Genomic DNA, 15980 nt, shown 5'->3' with positions numbered 1-15980 from the left:
GGGCTGTGGAGGAGCCCTGGCACTGCAGAGAGAACCAGGGCAGCCAAAGCCTGTGGGGCAAAAACCACTTAGAGTTGTGGAAGCAGCTCAGCTGGGGGGAGCTGCTGCTGCGGTCTGGGAGCAGGGTCTGCCAAACACCTTTGGAGAGCAGGCTGCTCCCATTTCCAATGGGAGGCTGAGCAGCAGAAACCACAGCCTGGCACCCAGATTGAGTGGTGGTAGGTTTGTGCAAGGTATGTGACATTGTGACTGGACTGGCAGTGAATTTGTGTCACGGTGGCAGGAGCTGTTATGGCCCAGCAGCCGAGTATTGGTAAGTTAAGCCAGCGACAATCAGAGAGAGACTAGCTCAGCAGAGGCATACTGATTTAAAACTTAAATTTAAGTAAACAGCATTCATTAAAAAATAAACTTAATAAGCAAATTTAAAAATTTTTAACCTAATAATATTTAGAAGCTATATAATCTGTGTAAGAAAATTTTGGTGTCATTTTAGGAGAGAGCAAGGCTTCTTATGTATTTAAAATAGAGGTTAAAACACATTAATGAAGTTATGTATGTGTGGGAACCACCTTATGCAGATATTATGAAGTTACACTAAATTTTGCCTTGACAGTTTTGCTTTGCCCTAAAAAACTTAATGTAGTGGGTTTTAAGTCAAAGTCAACAGAATTTTTATGTCATAATTTTGCAGCAAGTTTTATAAATTGGTGAGATTCAGCATGGTAAGTGGAAACTTATTCATCACTGAAAACTATGTAAAAATGAGATTTTGTTTGGATTAAAATTGATTATCTTCTTATTGATGTACTTATTGACTTATTCAAAGAATAGGAATAAAAATTACTAGGTTATATAACAGTGGTTAAATCTTGACAATAGTTTTGTAGGAAACTGACCATGTAAATGCAAAATCAAAATAGTGTGTTTTCCTAAAGCAGTACCATCTGTTAGTTGATTAACAAATTGTAGGGTTATTAGAAGATCTTGGCTGCTGGTAAGAAGAAGCATCTGTTTTCTACGTCTTTTATCTAATATGTGTAAAGACTTGGCCAAGTCAAGTTTAAGTGTTGGGGTTTTATTTTGTTTTTGGTTTTTTTGTTTGGGTTTTTGGTGGTTTTTTTTTGTTTTGTTTTGGGGGGTTTTTGGTTGTTTGGTTTTTATATCCCTTGGGTATTTGCCTTCCATAGGCAACCACTAATGTCTTGTTGGGATTTAAATCTAACACTGTTCCTGTGAAGAGCATTCAGTAACATTAAGAAGTAGTGCTCAATATCCCATGTGCAGGTATATTTTAAGATCAGTTCAAAATTCTGCCAGCACCACAGCTTGTATTTAGTCTAAAACTTTATATTTTGTTTTGTTTTTATCTTCAAACAGACATCAACTTCAGTAACTAACAAGCAGCTACAAAAGTTTCATTTTCCTTCAGAATTTAGCAGTTTACACTGCTGGCATTGCAGTGTGTGCAAAGTGCTAAATGTGTGTGCCTGCATCATCATGTAGCTGCAAAAACAAGTGTCATGGGTTTTACAGACTAAAAGGTACCTCTGCTTATGACCTATTCTGAGATCTTACATAGAGTTTTAAGGGGTTAATCAATCTTATGACACTGGCTTGGAGCAGAATCTCTTGTGGTCTAGCCAGTTTTGAGGCTGTAGGGAAAGCCAACCGCCTGAGGCTTCACCCTGAAAATGAGATATTAGAAAAAGACTGAAGATTTTAAGTTCTTTCAGAACTCTCAAGGAGGACTTCTCCTCTTCTGTGTTCAAAATCAGTTTGTGGTTTCCAAAGCAGCATCTAAGAATAGCTTTAACTTTTCTCATCCAGGCCTGATTAAGTTTCTGGACTTTCATATGGGGATCTTGCCAGCCGCAGGGAGCCTGTAGGACATGCTTCTGCGTGTTCTTTTGAGAGTCATTGTGTTTCATTGAGGATGACAGACAAATGAAAGTTTTTAAAAAAAGAACTTTTTTTTTTTTAAAAAAAAGTGGTTTGCATGTCGTTTGTGTCTCTATTGTCAAAGTCTGATTTCTCTGTTCATCTGATTTCCCCATACTTTCATTAGAAGGCTGTAATTTGAAGCTGTGTTTGAAACAGACAATGGGTGGAGATCCACCTATTTTCTCCAAGCTCCGGGACTTTCCATGGTATGAAACTCTTTAGTTTTGCAAAAATTGCCTGTATTTCATTGGCAGGGCATTGAGCACAGTCGGGTCATGGCCACAGAGTGAAAAGCTAGGACAAGTCTTGAGATGAAGTATCAAGATGGGAAGTGAATTCCCTCTCCTGCTGCTGAGCTGGGTGTTTTAGGGGACAGAAGCTTAATGCCTGCAGGAGGTGGGTGCTCACTCTCCCTGTTGGTGGTGGGTGTGCTGGTGCTGAACAGCCTTCAGCTGCTGTAACCCCCCAGGCCAGCTCTCAGCCCCTCTCCAGCCCAGCTATCCACTGAGCTATCCACTGTATCCAGCTACCAACAGCTTCAAACACAGCCTTCTAACTATGCCTTTGTCTATAAATAGCTTTTCTTCCTGTGTTTCTTGGGGGGGTGCTAGATGAGGCAAAGTGAAGAATGTTGTCAGCAAAATACGCTGAAGACAATGAGGCAAGAGGTGAGAGAAGCAGCAGCTGAGCAGGCAGCTGCAGGCTGCACACGGGTGTTCGTGTGAGAGAGGTGTTGCCTCTCCTGTGCTGCCATGTGCTGCACGCACAGAGATCCCCTGGCATCCCCACGCAGCTCAGCAGAGCTCGGGGTGCTTCTGCAGCGTGTCTGCATGGATTGGGGTCTAGGGGCAGAAAGAAGCGCTGTTTGCAGCCCTTCTGGCACAGCCACAGCGGCCACTCATGAAGTGTTACTGACAGAAGTTATAAGAGCAGGCTTCATGCTTGCATTTTCAAAGTCTGGACAGGAATCATGCAACAACTCCATCTGGTATGAGATTGCAAACAGAAAAGTAGTGTGAGGGAAAGACAGACCGTCCTCAACCTTGTAAAACAGCATTTCATGGTAGAGTGAGAGTCTCCTCAGAATATGATCTGGGTTGGATTGTTTTGTTTCAAGAGAGAAGTGTTTGAGAAACTGATTGTCTAGTCTGCTGGCAGCAAAACAGTGTGACAAAAAGTGTTGGGCAAAAATAGAAATAGCAGAGTCTTCATATAGAGAATGTGGAACATGAGCCTAAAATTTAGAATTAAACGTGTGCTTGGCTCTTGAGAAAAACAGTCTACATGGGAATCACTCGCTGTCTAAAACATTGTGGAAATGTTGGAAAGAGTATTAGGAGATATTTCCATGTATAGAGAGTACATGTTTTTCCAAATAAAAAATTTATTTTATTTTCTTCTCAGAAGTATTTAAGTAAGTGTCATGCCATCCAAAAAGTCATATGTGCAGATGTTTTCAAGTGATCACCACTACCTCCACTGGAGAGCTGCCCACTGAACAATAAATGCTCTGCTGTGCTGCATGCAAGAGTCAGCTTCTGTAATATTGGCCCCTGTATGTGCTGGGCATTTAGTCTAATGTGTATGCTGCTGTACAGTCAGGGAGAGGTGTCTCAGGAGGCTAATTCACCCCATCTTAAAACAGGGGTCTAGATTCAGTGCAATGAATTACCTTCAGTAGTTGCTCTTTCACCTCTGTGGTTACTAAGTGGATACTAGGTGGATATTTCCTTGGATTTTTGATGGCTGAGGCTGAGTGAGGTGTGGCAGGTTGGCTTCCCTTCAAAAGAAGGAAGGAATGGGATTCTTTGGTCATATCTAAGGAGAAGTCCTGTCAGCTAGAAAAGAGCACTCTTATTTTCTGTCATTTGCAGTGCCAATAAATAGTTCAGGTGGGTGTGAAACATCTCCAGAACAACCAGTGCACCCGCCAGCCTGCAGCCACCTTTGCAGGGCCATGTGCAGAGCCCTGGTCTCCAGCAGAGGACAGATTTGGCTGCTCTACACAAACCACAGTATCCAAAGTTTGCTTATGCAAAGTGTTACGAACTGTGTGTGTGCCACACCTGTGAAGATTTTGTGATTATTTTTTATTACTTCGGATTTTCTGGGTCAGGAGTTACTGAGACACATCACTGTATATCATATGTACATCACTTGAGAAACGTATTTAATCATGCAAATGAAATGTTTACAAATAGTCTGCTGCAACAATCCCTGGAGCTCCCTGTTACAGCAGTAGCTCCAAGTGCTCCTCACCACTCTGATGTGTTTCTGCAGTTAACACACAAGTACATAATCTCAGGTATGAAACTGCCATTGCTTTCCTGTGCATTTGATAATTCTGTAAGAACTGCTTTCTAAAGTACTTGAAAATCTAATGAGATTTTGGATAGGTCTCTTTCAAGTCAGCCAGTTATAACATTCCTTGAGAAATTGCTAGTAAAAAGTTTCTTAATGTGCATCACTGCTTAATAAAAGGTGTATTATTCTTTGCCCTTGAAAAATGTCTCCTGACTTAAAAAAAAAAAAAAGAAAAGAAAAAAGAAAAAATAATAAGTCTCCTTGGACTGAGAAAGCATAGAGGTGGTTACACATCTCAAATAGGAAATAGTCAAAGCAAATCTCCAAGGAACTACCAGGAAAAAAGCATATGATGCCTTCATGGCAAGGTTGTGTGCGGATATTCTGATTTCTAAATAAATGCTTCTAAACAAGGGAATTACCAATGACCCCCCAGATCCGAGTGTTGCCTTGCTGAGTATTGTGTGCTGATCTGCACATGGTCTCGCCTGTGGTTCCATATGCTGGACAAATGGGGAAGGGCACAGGAGGCTTGGTGCACACTGTGCTTCAGTCTAAGTCAGGGCACCTACAGTCCTCCAGAGAGGCTTCTCGGCAGCAGGGAATTGATGCAGGAGAAAAGATGATCTCAGCCCCCCAGGGCCATACAGATCCCTTGTCCAAAAGGTTTAACGGTGTTCTGACACGTGATGGTGTGCAGAGCCTTGGATGCTGATGCCATGTAAGATTTACCCTGCATTGTCTGTCACCTCTGTGGAATAGCTGAGGCACTGCAAATTCATTCTGTAGCTTCCACTGCACTGACCTTCTTGCGTAGACAGTTTTCTACAACAGATGAGACATGACTTAATGTATGCCATTCATTTTCTCCCATATCCTCTCTTCAGGAGGAGATTTCCATGTGATTTTCACCACAGAGCAGAGTGTTTTGATTAGGTCTAGGGTTGCTGTTTTTCTGTTGTAATGTGCTTCTAATTCTTTATGTTTAGCACATATTACGAAGTGTTGCTGTTAGCATTAGGGCTAACAAGCCAAGTTAACAATGTCAAGTGTAAGAGCAGTTGTACCAGACCCAACAACCTGTCTTGACTGATGATTGTTACTTAAAGAAGGATGTGGGATCAAGGAAAGTATGTAGTCATACTTCTGGAATATCCTCCCAGCTCCCAGAAATATGCAATTAAAAGATTACTTGAGGGAAACCAAGGATTATGTCCTTTTTTCTTAACAGTGCTCAGTGGATTATTTTTTCCCATTAACTTTTTTTTTTATTTTTTAAACTACTCTTAACTTGGTAACTGCTATGTCCTGTAGCAGGAAGTTCCCCAATTTACCAGCACTTCCACAATGCTCTGTGAAATTAATATTCACATCTATGTAGTTTTGAATCATTACCTTACTTCTTTTATTTGATGACCCTACAGTCTGTATTGAGAGAGACAATGACCAGTCTTTTTCCATTCAACCTCTGTCACTCATGTTTTTAGACCTCAAACAGATGTTTGAGTCATCTGTTTTCATAATAGAGAGTCCTACATAATTCAGTTGTTCCTTGTACAGAAACTCTTCTGTAACTTTGATCATCCATGCTGCCTTTTTCTAAACGTTTCCATTGTATCTTTTTTGACCTGGAGTAAATTAAAATTGCATGCAATATGCAAGATGTTGGTGAACTGTAGATTTGTACAGTAGCATAATGGTATTATCTGCCTTATTTGCTAATTATTTCCTCACATCTTCTAACAACTGTTTGATATTTTAATCACTAATGAGCACTGAGCTGAAATTTTCAAAAAATGGTTATAACCTCAAACTCTCATTTTGAGCAATAATAATTTGTTCATTGTCAATGTGTATTGCTTTACATTTGTCTACATGGGATTTCATCTGTTAATTTACTACCCATTCAGTGAATTTTGGGAAGTCTCTTCCTTGTAACCAGCCCTTGAAGTCTTCCCTGAATATCAGAATATACTCAGTCAGTTCTGCCACCTCACTTAAACCCTTTTTTTCAGCTCACTGGAGAGCTGCCTGAACCAGTCCACTCTGTGTGATTGATAATCTACATCTCCAGGGAAATTTGGCTTTTGTACCTGCAGAATGGGTTTGGGGTTTTTCCTATCTTTATTCAGTTTTTTATCAGTGGGAAGATCTCCTCTCTTTGTTTCTTTACCGAGGGATGTTGCTCCATGCCCTCTGGAAATCCAAGGGAGCCATGTCTGCTGGCTGTCACAGGTCTGTTCCTCACTGGGTTGGGAAATGGCAGCAGTTCTTGCTTCTGCTTTCCTTGACCCATATTATCTTGTTTTTCAGGTTCTGTCTGCAATATTAAATTGCTCATTTCACAGTATGGCATTTGGGGTTGCTACTTGCTTGACGCGTCCACATGGAACCTGTCAAGAGCCCTATTGGAGAGTGACATACGCTGCTTTCTGAAGTTGGGGAAGTGTTAATGGTTCTTATTTTAGCTCCATCAGCAAAAGAAAATTACAAGCGATAGTGCCTCTGTGGCTAAATTTGTGGTTTATTGAAACTGTAGCAGAGCCCACAAGATGAGGAGAGAAAATAATGTCTGATTTTAAATCTCAGCTGTTGGCTGCAGCTGCAGCTTTCAGAAAGCTTTTCAGCCTGGTTCCTGTCCCATTTTCTCCTAGCTTCCTTTCACTGCAAAGGGAGGCTGAATTGCAACATTGAACACTCCATGACTTCGGGTTTTCAGTACGCAAACAACTTCAACTGGCATGGCTTTCAGCACAGGTATTATCAGACGTACACTGTTCAAGAAGGAGATAGATAGGGAAACAAAAAAATTTAAATCATTTTTTGAAGTCTGACTGTGTGGCAATCCAAGAGATGCTTTTAAAGAAATAGGAGAATTGTTTGAATTTCCTCCAAGGGGCTGAGGTTTTATGTTAATGTTTAATTAATGCCTCTCCCTCAATGAAATAACAGCATCAGAACTGACAGTTACTTACATATTGAACAAAACCGCTATGTTCTTGCAACTGGTGACAACTACTGCAAGATGGAGGGGAATTAGTCTTTAACCTGATAAAAAAATCTGTGGCACGGCAATCCCTTGCTGATGAAGACAGCTGAGCAACTGGAAACATGTTACCTTTCCACAAGCAAGGCTTTATTCGATTCTTGGAAACACTCCCAAGATTTACATGGCACTATGAAGAAAAGGTATTTAGTGATGATTTGCAAAACATTGCCACAGTCTTAATGTCTGTGGCTAAAATCAAATCCAGTGTAAGACCATGTTGAAAAAGGACCTCATGCTGCCCAAGAGGCCTGGGGTAGCCCCGTCCTTGAGAGGAATATTTCTCAGACTCTTAAGTCAGAAGACCACCCAGTCTTTTCCTTGCTGTGTGGGGAAAACAAACAAATTACCTTCTTTGATGCTTGGAAAAAGAAAGTGATTGATAATTACTGCCTGCAGCATTTTACCCCTAACTGTGGTATTCAGCCTGTGCTTTCTGGCTGAGTTTAGGCACTTTAGAAGACAGTGTAGAAGAGCAGACTAAAAGCATTACATGAATACTACTCATGGGCTGCAAACTCATCCTTCACTTACTTCTTAACCCTCTTCCAAGGGCACTCCTGCGTTACTCTCTGTTGTGAGAGAGGACTTACAGGAGCTTGTAAGACTGAAATGGAGGCATGTAAGTAATATTGTATCTTGTCTCAAAGAGATCTTGGTGCTTCTTTCCTTCTAGCACTTTGCTCGGCATATCCTCCAGCTGGTGAAAGGATTTAAATATCATTCCAGCTGCAGTCTTGAATTATTCTCTTTTAATGGCAGTTCTAGAGCAAAAAAGCAAAAGAGGGGTGAGAAAAAAAGGGAATTTATTACTGGACTTTATTATATTAATTATGAAAGATTAAAGAATAGTATGAAAATCATAAATAAAATTGAACAAATTATAGAGTAACATTTTGCAAATGAGTCTTGGAAATCAGAGTATTGTAGTATTTACATATGCAGTAAAAGCTGTCTTTGTCACCAATTAATATTTAACAACCTTTTCTTCTGGATGAGGAAAAGCTGTCATTGTCACTACTTACTGCCTGTTCCGTACCCTGCACTGTGCTGCATGTAAAGGCATATGCTATGTTAGGAGGCATATTTGTATATCTCGGTGCAGACTTGAGTTTGTAAAGGGACATACCTGATAAAATGTCACTTTGTGTTGTCAGTGGAATGCTCACCTGTGAGTCATCCTGTGGTTTGAAAAGTTTTTGTAAGAAATACAGAACAGTTGGAATTAAATTGTCTTGAGTTATGAATTTATTCATGAGAGAGACAGAGATGCTACCGCTGAAAAAGCTTAACCTAGTATGACACCTTCCTATGCTGACGTTGCTTATTCTTGTCCTCACCCCAGGCAGTTCTGTATGCTTCTTGTGGCCTGATGAGACAGAGCTTTGTTACTGTTCCTCCCTTTTTATCTTCTTTCACAGGAGCAGCAGACTTCTTCTTGTAGGAGGAATAAGATATGATGTGAGTCACGACACTGCATCTCACTTGGTGTTTGGACATTTTACCCTTACAAAACCTGAAACATCCTTTCCCTTTTTGGGAGGAGGTTGCTGCAGCGACAGGCTCCCGTCCTGGCTGGGCAGAGTGCCCCAGCCTCAGGTCCCCTTTCCCTGGGGGCTCTGTGTTGCTGTGCAGCATCCAGCTGCACCAATGTTTTCAGAGGTAAATTTAGGTCATGTACCCTTTTCTTACTGTTAGTATAATAAATTCAGAAGAATGGGCTCTGACAATCCCACTAGCTGTACTGCAAGGAGATGATGAGGATACTGGAAAGAAAAGTGAAAAGAGGCAAAGGCTTGTTTTCCAAAAAGCAAACAGACAAAAAGATAATGCAAGTTTTATGGAGCTCAGCTGATGTGAGTGAGTGAGTGAGGAGGAGGCTGTGAGATGGTTTTCCTACCTAGCACACGTCATACAGCACTGGTGGGTTTGGCTGACCAAGGGGAATAAAACTGATCCTTGGAAACTGCAGCTAAGGCAACTTTGCCATGAAGAAATAGGGTGCAATTCCTTGGCACTGAGGGTAATTAAACATGAGTTAGTTAACTGTAACATAGTGCGTGAAATGAGTACAGGTATATTTGCAAAGCTATTGAGCCATTTGAGGAGCAAGAAAGCCTATATTTACAGGGTGGTTGCTGCAGGGTGGAAGATTGTGGCAGTCCTGCTGCTGCTGGACATGGTATGCCCGAGTCAGCAGCTCCATCAGCCAGGTCCTGCCTGCTGAAACACTCTCAAATAACAGCAGTGGCAGCTCTGTATTAAAGGCAGTGATTGTGATCAACTGTCATGCTTGCACGTTTCAGCAGATAATGTGCAGTGCTCAGTAGGATTTGTTCCCTTCCATGTACATCAGGACAGGGATGTTTTGAGGTGTTTTTCCTTTCAAGCTTTTATCTCATGCATAAAAAATATAGACTGTGCTGGTGACAGTGACGGGATGTGTGTATCATGTTTGGTTAGGATGGTTTAGAGGTTTCTTAAGTTGGATGTCTCATGTGGGGAATTAAAGGCAGAGGAGAGAACTTTGCTCAGGGTTAAGCTCCCTCAGACAGGAGTTTGATGTTCTTCACTTTCATATGCTGATCATCTGGGTGGATCTCATTGCATGTGTGGTGGGGTTTTAAACAAATGCTAGTGCAGATGCAGCATTGGTGTCCTGAGATCAGTAATGTCTTCTTCATCTCATTTAAGCTTTTGGCTTTTGTGTGAGGATCCTACATCAAATTTAATGGCTTGTGATAGATGGGAAATCAGACAAGATAATCAAATGGTCCCTGCTGCCCTAAAGCTATGAAACCCTAAATACTGAAGAGTGAATTAGTAAGTGTGCATCCCAGCAGAACAGACTGGGTAGGCCTGAAAAAGAACAGCAGTGCCACTGCTGTCAACTCCAATTGCTTTCTTACTAATCAGCTATCTTAATAATAGCATGAGCATAGTCTGGGGAGGTCAGAGAGGCGCTTTGAAGGAGGGAGATGTACATACTGTTGGAGAGGTCATTGATACATTTACGAGTTGAAAGGTCTACATTAGACATCTGCTCTTACATCTGCCTTCAGAGGCTGGTGCCCTACAAAGAGTAGAAATAAAAGCTTTACATACCACAACTTGTGACCATCCCTGCTGGGTTAGAAACCAGATCTGCATAGAAACAAAGCTGTAAGAATTTATTCTACTTGTCTTTATCTCTTTTCAGATATTCAAGTTTTCATCTACTTGTCTTTATCTCTTTTCAGATATTCAGGTTTTCATTTGTTGTATAGTATTGCCATTGTTGTGGGAACAGGGAGAAAAAAATATTTTAGATATCCAACTCATTAAGTCACAATGGTCCTGAGCTCTCACTTGATTTTAGTCTGATTCTTAGAAAAAAATCTAGTTCTTCCTAGTGACATTGTTGAGAAAAGTCAATTATATAATTGGGTACAGTCCAGAGACGAATAAAATGAATAGTGTTCCCAAAAGTGTTACTTTTTGAGAAAGACCATCATCATGAATTATGTGAATCCTGTGGGTTGGCAACACTGGTGCCATTGTGTTACATTTCTAACAGTTATTTACCAATTTTTTATTGAATTTTTTTGTAGTAGATTATTTATCAGAAATACTGATTGTTAAGTAGGTGGTTATGGTAGTCACAGCATAACTTGAACTACTACTTTATTTCTGAACCCAGTCTCCATTGAAGTATCCTTTGTATTTCCTCTTTATTCAAGCAGTCACCTGACAATCTTATAAACTGAATGTGTACTTGGTAAAAGCTGAAATAAAGGATCTCTCATATTATTTCAAAGTATAAATGTACTTTGTGTAGAGCAGCTCCTGGTACTTTTGATCACTAAAGTATGTTGTCTCATAAATTTACAACCGGATCCTGCAGATGTCCGTGAAACCAATGATAACCAGTGTTTCAAGCAGTAAGTCTATTCTCCTGGCACTGCTAAAAAGTTGGATCAATTTGAATCCAAACTCAACCAGAGCTCTCTTTGCGTCCCTTCGTCCAAAGTGAACTTATCAAAACCAAAATGCTTTACACTGGGGAGAAATAGAATTTGATTGTAAAGCAGATGGACTTTAAAGCAACCTTCCCCCCTCCCTTTTGTCCTCCACCTTCAGAAACAATCCCCTACAATGTTCTTTCCCACCCACATACTGCTTTTTATTCCATTAAACTGTAGTGATTAAAATTTCTGCAATGTAAGGCATATTTTGCTTTCACAGAGTAATTTGTTTGGTACTTTGCAAAAACATGATAATATTTTCTGTTTCAGGGTTTGCAGTCTGATCTCTTTCTTTACCTTCCTGTGTGAAAATATGGTGTGTGAAGGAAGGGCTGAGGCATGTCAGGGTCTCCAGCTCTGAGCTGGCTGTGCTGGTGGCAGGGTAGTCATATTAATATTAGTTTGCTGTGGTGGGATGAGAGCAGGAGGGTACAAAAGCTGAAAAAAGGTGTTCCATTGCATGAGGCAGAAACGTGGATCCTGTAATTATGCCCATTTAGCTCTGTTCCATCTTCCCTTGGGTGACGGAAAGGGAAGTCATGTTAAAGTGTATCTACTGTTAGTTTTGTTGTCCCAAATTAGAGAGGGAGACAAACTTATTGATGAAAGAACAGAATCACCTCTTTTTTGTTGTTGTTGGTTTTTGTCCTCACTAGAATGTTAGCACTTCTTTGTGATGACCACAATTCTTTTTCTCAGTTTGATTTAGGGCATGCAAAAGTGTTAACTTCTTTCAGGCCTTTCAATTTATTTAAAATACTGGAGGGAGAGGAAGGAAACAAAAACTAAACTTGGAAAACAGAAAATATAACCTATTTAACATTATCTAAGTCCAGGTGTGAGGGTCGTGAACTTGAATAAAATGTCTTTTGGAGTGCACAAAGATTGATGTGTTACTTGGAGATGAGCACCTGACAGCTTGGCAGTGCCAAGTGACAGGTGATTATAGCCACTTCCCAGAGCTGTATTTGAAATGGAAATGGAAGGATGAATATATCTTCTGCGTGAATATTTAATGTTCAACTTCTCAGTCACTCTTTTGTATAATTATTTTAGTGATTAAGCCCGGCTCTTGGCACCACTGTTAAGCCTCAACATTTCTGAAGAGCTGAAACCTGTAGGTCTGACAAGACACAATGAAATTCTGCTGTGAAGATGAGCAGAAAAACTCATACTCAATTTACTTTTTGCTTTAGCTGAGTGTTACCATTTCACTCCCTGGGCTAATTTTTCCTCACAATTATGAGACTTCTTAACTGAATGTACAGTGTATAAATACTGAAACTCTCCACAGATTTTTAACAGGGAAGGTAATTTCATGATAAGTAATCCCAGAAGTTGTTTTAGATTGTCATTATACTTTTTAAAATCAAGTTCAGATGTTTTCTTTTAATTTAAGCACTGAATATTTTAACCACTATGCTTGTGTTAAAAATAGGACCCACTTCATTGAGCTATCTTAGTAAGTGGATGAGACCAAGTGATCATAAAGCCCCCCTCCATATCCTAATAATCTAGAATTCTTCATACAATACCTAATCAATAAACAATTAATTTAAAAATTAAGCCTCTTTGCCTCTAGATGTATTTACATGGATTCATATTGATAGACCTCAGTTTTTTTTTCATTTTGCCTGTACAAGCTAGTGGCTGTTATTGTATCTTTTTTGATAATATGCTATCTGGACATAGTCCTCTTCTTTCAGAATTGAGTCTATTTTAATTTAAGCATTGAGAGACCACCACCCAGCCTGGCAGTGAAGATGCTGAGGATGAATGAGAACAGAGATGTGTTCAAACAAGCTGCAGCCCTGAAGCTGCTCTCTGTTGTCCAAGGAGGAAATCAGAACTTCATCACAGTCAGTGCTCTTTCTCTGGATTAAGTTCCTTTCTCCATTTCAAATCTAACTGGTTGGTAGTGAATAGCCACCCATGATTCCCTAGAGAGCAGAGGGGAGGTTTTCTGACATGCTGGAGCATCCTTGTGATGCTCCCCTCCCGCAGGGCAGTCCCAAGCCATCTCTGGCCATATAAAGGCTTGGAAAGGTGCTGCAGTGTGACCCACTTGAGTGCTCATAATGCCTCTCTGCCTCACCACTCCAGGTCTAATATTTTTTTCTGGGCAACAGGTTAAAAAGTGTCAGGCTGGTTCCTGTGGAGAGCACTCATGATGTTTTTCACAGTGCCTACAGGATTTCACATGGACCTTGAGACAAGTCTTTAATTACGGAACACTTCTTATGATTTAACTATTAATAATTACCTTCCCAGATTTTTAGTTCTGAATAATTGCTAGAGCCATGGAGTCATTGTTTTATATTATAAACTTGACTAATTGAGTGCAGCCAGTATTTCTTAATTGTTCCTCTTACGCACATGCTAAATCCAGAAGTGTTGAAGTCGCTCTGGGATATTAATTTTAAACACAATTAAAACATCATAACCTGTTGGCAGTTATTCTCTGTGCATTGTTTTGATATTGATGGACCCAGATCTGAGCACAGTAATTAAAGGGAACCACTGTTATTGTTGATCCCACAGATAAACAAATGCTGATTGCGTGCTGTGAACTGGTTAATCAAGTTTATTTAACTTGTTTTTAGTGATTCATCCCAGTGACTGTACTGGGGTGCTCTTTATTTGAGCCTAATAATATAATGGTTCTGGCTGTCTCCAGCTGCTAAAGAAGTTTCACTAATTCTCTAAACAGACTCCGGTGACGTTGTAAGGAATGGCATTGTTAGGTACACAAATTAAATCCAGCTTGAGACCAAGGAGTTTTCCCTTAAAATGAGACATGCTTTGAGACCTTGTTGTCCCAACTGCTCCCTGTCCTGAGCAGCAGCAGAAGTGATTATGTTTCCTGAGTGGTGATTATGGTTTATGGGCAGGCTCTTTGGTTTGGTTTGTTCTTGATGATACCAAAGTGTGCCATCTTTAGTCTCTGCCAATGCTCTTTAACCCTGTTTGAGAAACTACTTTCTGCAGCTGCAGAAGTTCTCGTAAGGTGACACCCAGTTTTCAAGTCACAGGTCCACAACTAAAAAACCAATCTCTCTTAGACCATCTCTACATTTTGGATGTCTGGTTTGCTCAGGCCCCTTAGCAGCACTATCAATACCATTTACTGTCAGTCTCAGCAGTGGGAGCATCTTGCTGTGGCCATGAAAGCAGCAGTTCCAGACCAGTTTAGCACTGTCCTGAGTGGCACCTGGCTGCTCACTGGGACTGGGAAAGTCAAGAGATCAACTCTGTCTTGTGCTCTTGGCTATGGAAACTAAAGGTGCTGGCTAAAAGTAGATAGTTAAATTTTAATCATGATTTTTGTTGTTGTTGTTGTCACCATTATTTTAGACTAATTTTCTAGGTATTTTTCCCCATGATAGATGGAGGGAAAGCCTTCTAAGGAGTTAGAGTGGACTGATTCTGTTCTTATTAAGGTTCTTGGTACAAACACTACTGACCTTCACAGCTAACCCTGGTTTTGTACAAGGCTGAAAAAGTTCCTTCCTTTAATGCATTTAATGCTAGCATGTTTTGTACTGTCTTTTGTGTTATTTTAGGATAAGGGCTTTTTAAATGCCCTTAGTTTCTGAACTCTCAGTATCTGGGCCCTGTGTACAGATAATGTCTTGGTACGGCTTTCATGGTGCTGCTCCAGGCAACTGCACTGGCTTTCTTTTGCCATCAGAGGTTTCTGAGTTACTTTACATTTCTTGAAGTTGGTGGTGTTCAGTGTTCACTATTCCTGCAAGAAACCTCTCATGCTTCCAGCTGGCTGTGAATGTAAATTGCAAGAGGCTCATTGCAATTGTCCAGACATTGGAAAACCTTGGTGTTAAAGGTACATTCCTTCATATCACAAAAGAAACATCAGATAAGTGGGATGGCTGGCCATCACTTCTCCTCCTAAAATAGTCCACAATCAGAATGAGTGGGAGGAACCCATGGCCAGTAAAAACACTATTCTAAATAAAATCACACTGTTTTCTTTAATTGCAGGGCAACTGAAGGAGTATTCTGCTGGGAGCCCTGTACTGCAGACCTTAAATAGCAGTGCTAATGTTTAAATTGTATATTCATCTTTTCTGTGTTTTCCATGCCAGATTTCTGGGACTTTTGCCAGGTTCTAAGACCATATAGAATTAGTTGTTAAAAAGGAAAATAAATATTTCTGAAGTGCTAGAGAATATGTATGTCTGATATAATGAACAATAGTTTGGTTCATTTATCAATTGTTCATTGTAATTTAATCAAAAGCCTTTTTTTTTTTTTTTTTTGACTGGAAGTGAGAGGATAGGAGCATGAGAAGAGTGATCCTCCTTGAGCTTCTGTACTGAATTTATATATACACAAAACATTTCTGCATTCAATAATACAAGTAGACAGGACAACATTTCTGCCAGATCGAGATGTAGAAGGAAATGTAGGGGAATTTTCCTAGCCTGTCTGGACTGGGTAGTTAAGAGGTCATTTCAAACAATTTGGCTGATGTTATATTGAAGTCAGAGTTGAAGAAAACTTGGAAGACCATATTATACTAGGTCTGTTTAAAAAGACATGCAAGATACTGCTACCTGGTGTTGGAGTATGAATTTAAGTGAGAAATTACCTATTTCTATTAATATCTCAGTTTTTGTTCTTAATCTAATTCAGAAGTTGTCTGTGGATAAACTCTCTGG

The 15980-nt window shown here is 40.2% G+C and overlaps 1 protein-coding gene across 22 annotated transcripts in view; it reads left to right on the top strand.

The window, feature by feature from the left end:
• The window catches only part of KIAA1217 (KIAA1217 ortholog), a 357281-nt gene that overhangs the window by 163776 nt on the left and 177525 nt on the right, over nt 1-15980 (top strand). The window lies entirely within an intron of this gene.

Source organism: Motacilla alba, chromosome 2 (genome assembly GCF_015832195.1).
Source record: "Motacilla alba alba isolate MOTALB_02 chromosome 2, Motacilla_alba_V1.0_pri, whole genome shotgun sequence".
NCBI lineage: Eukaryota > Metazoa > Chordata > Aves > Passeriformes > Motacillidae > Motacilla > Motacilla alba.
The sequence above is the reverse complement of the archived record's forward strand: the minus strand, read 5'-3'. Positions and strand labels throughout refer to the sequence as shown.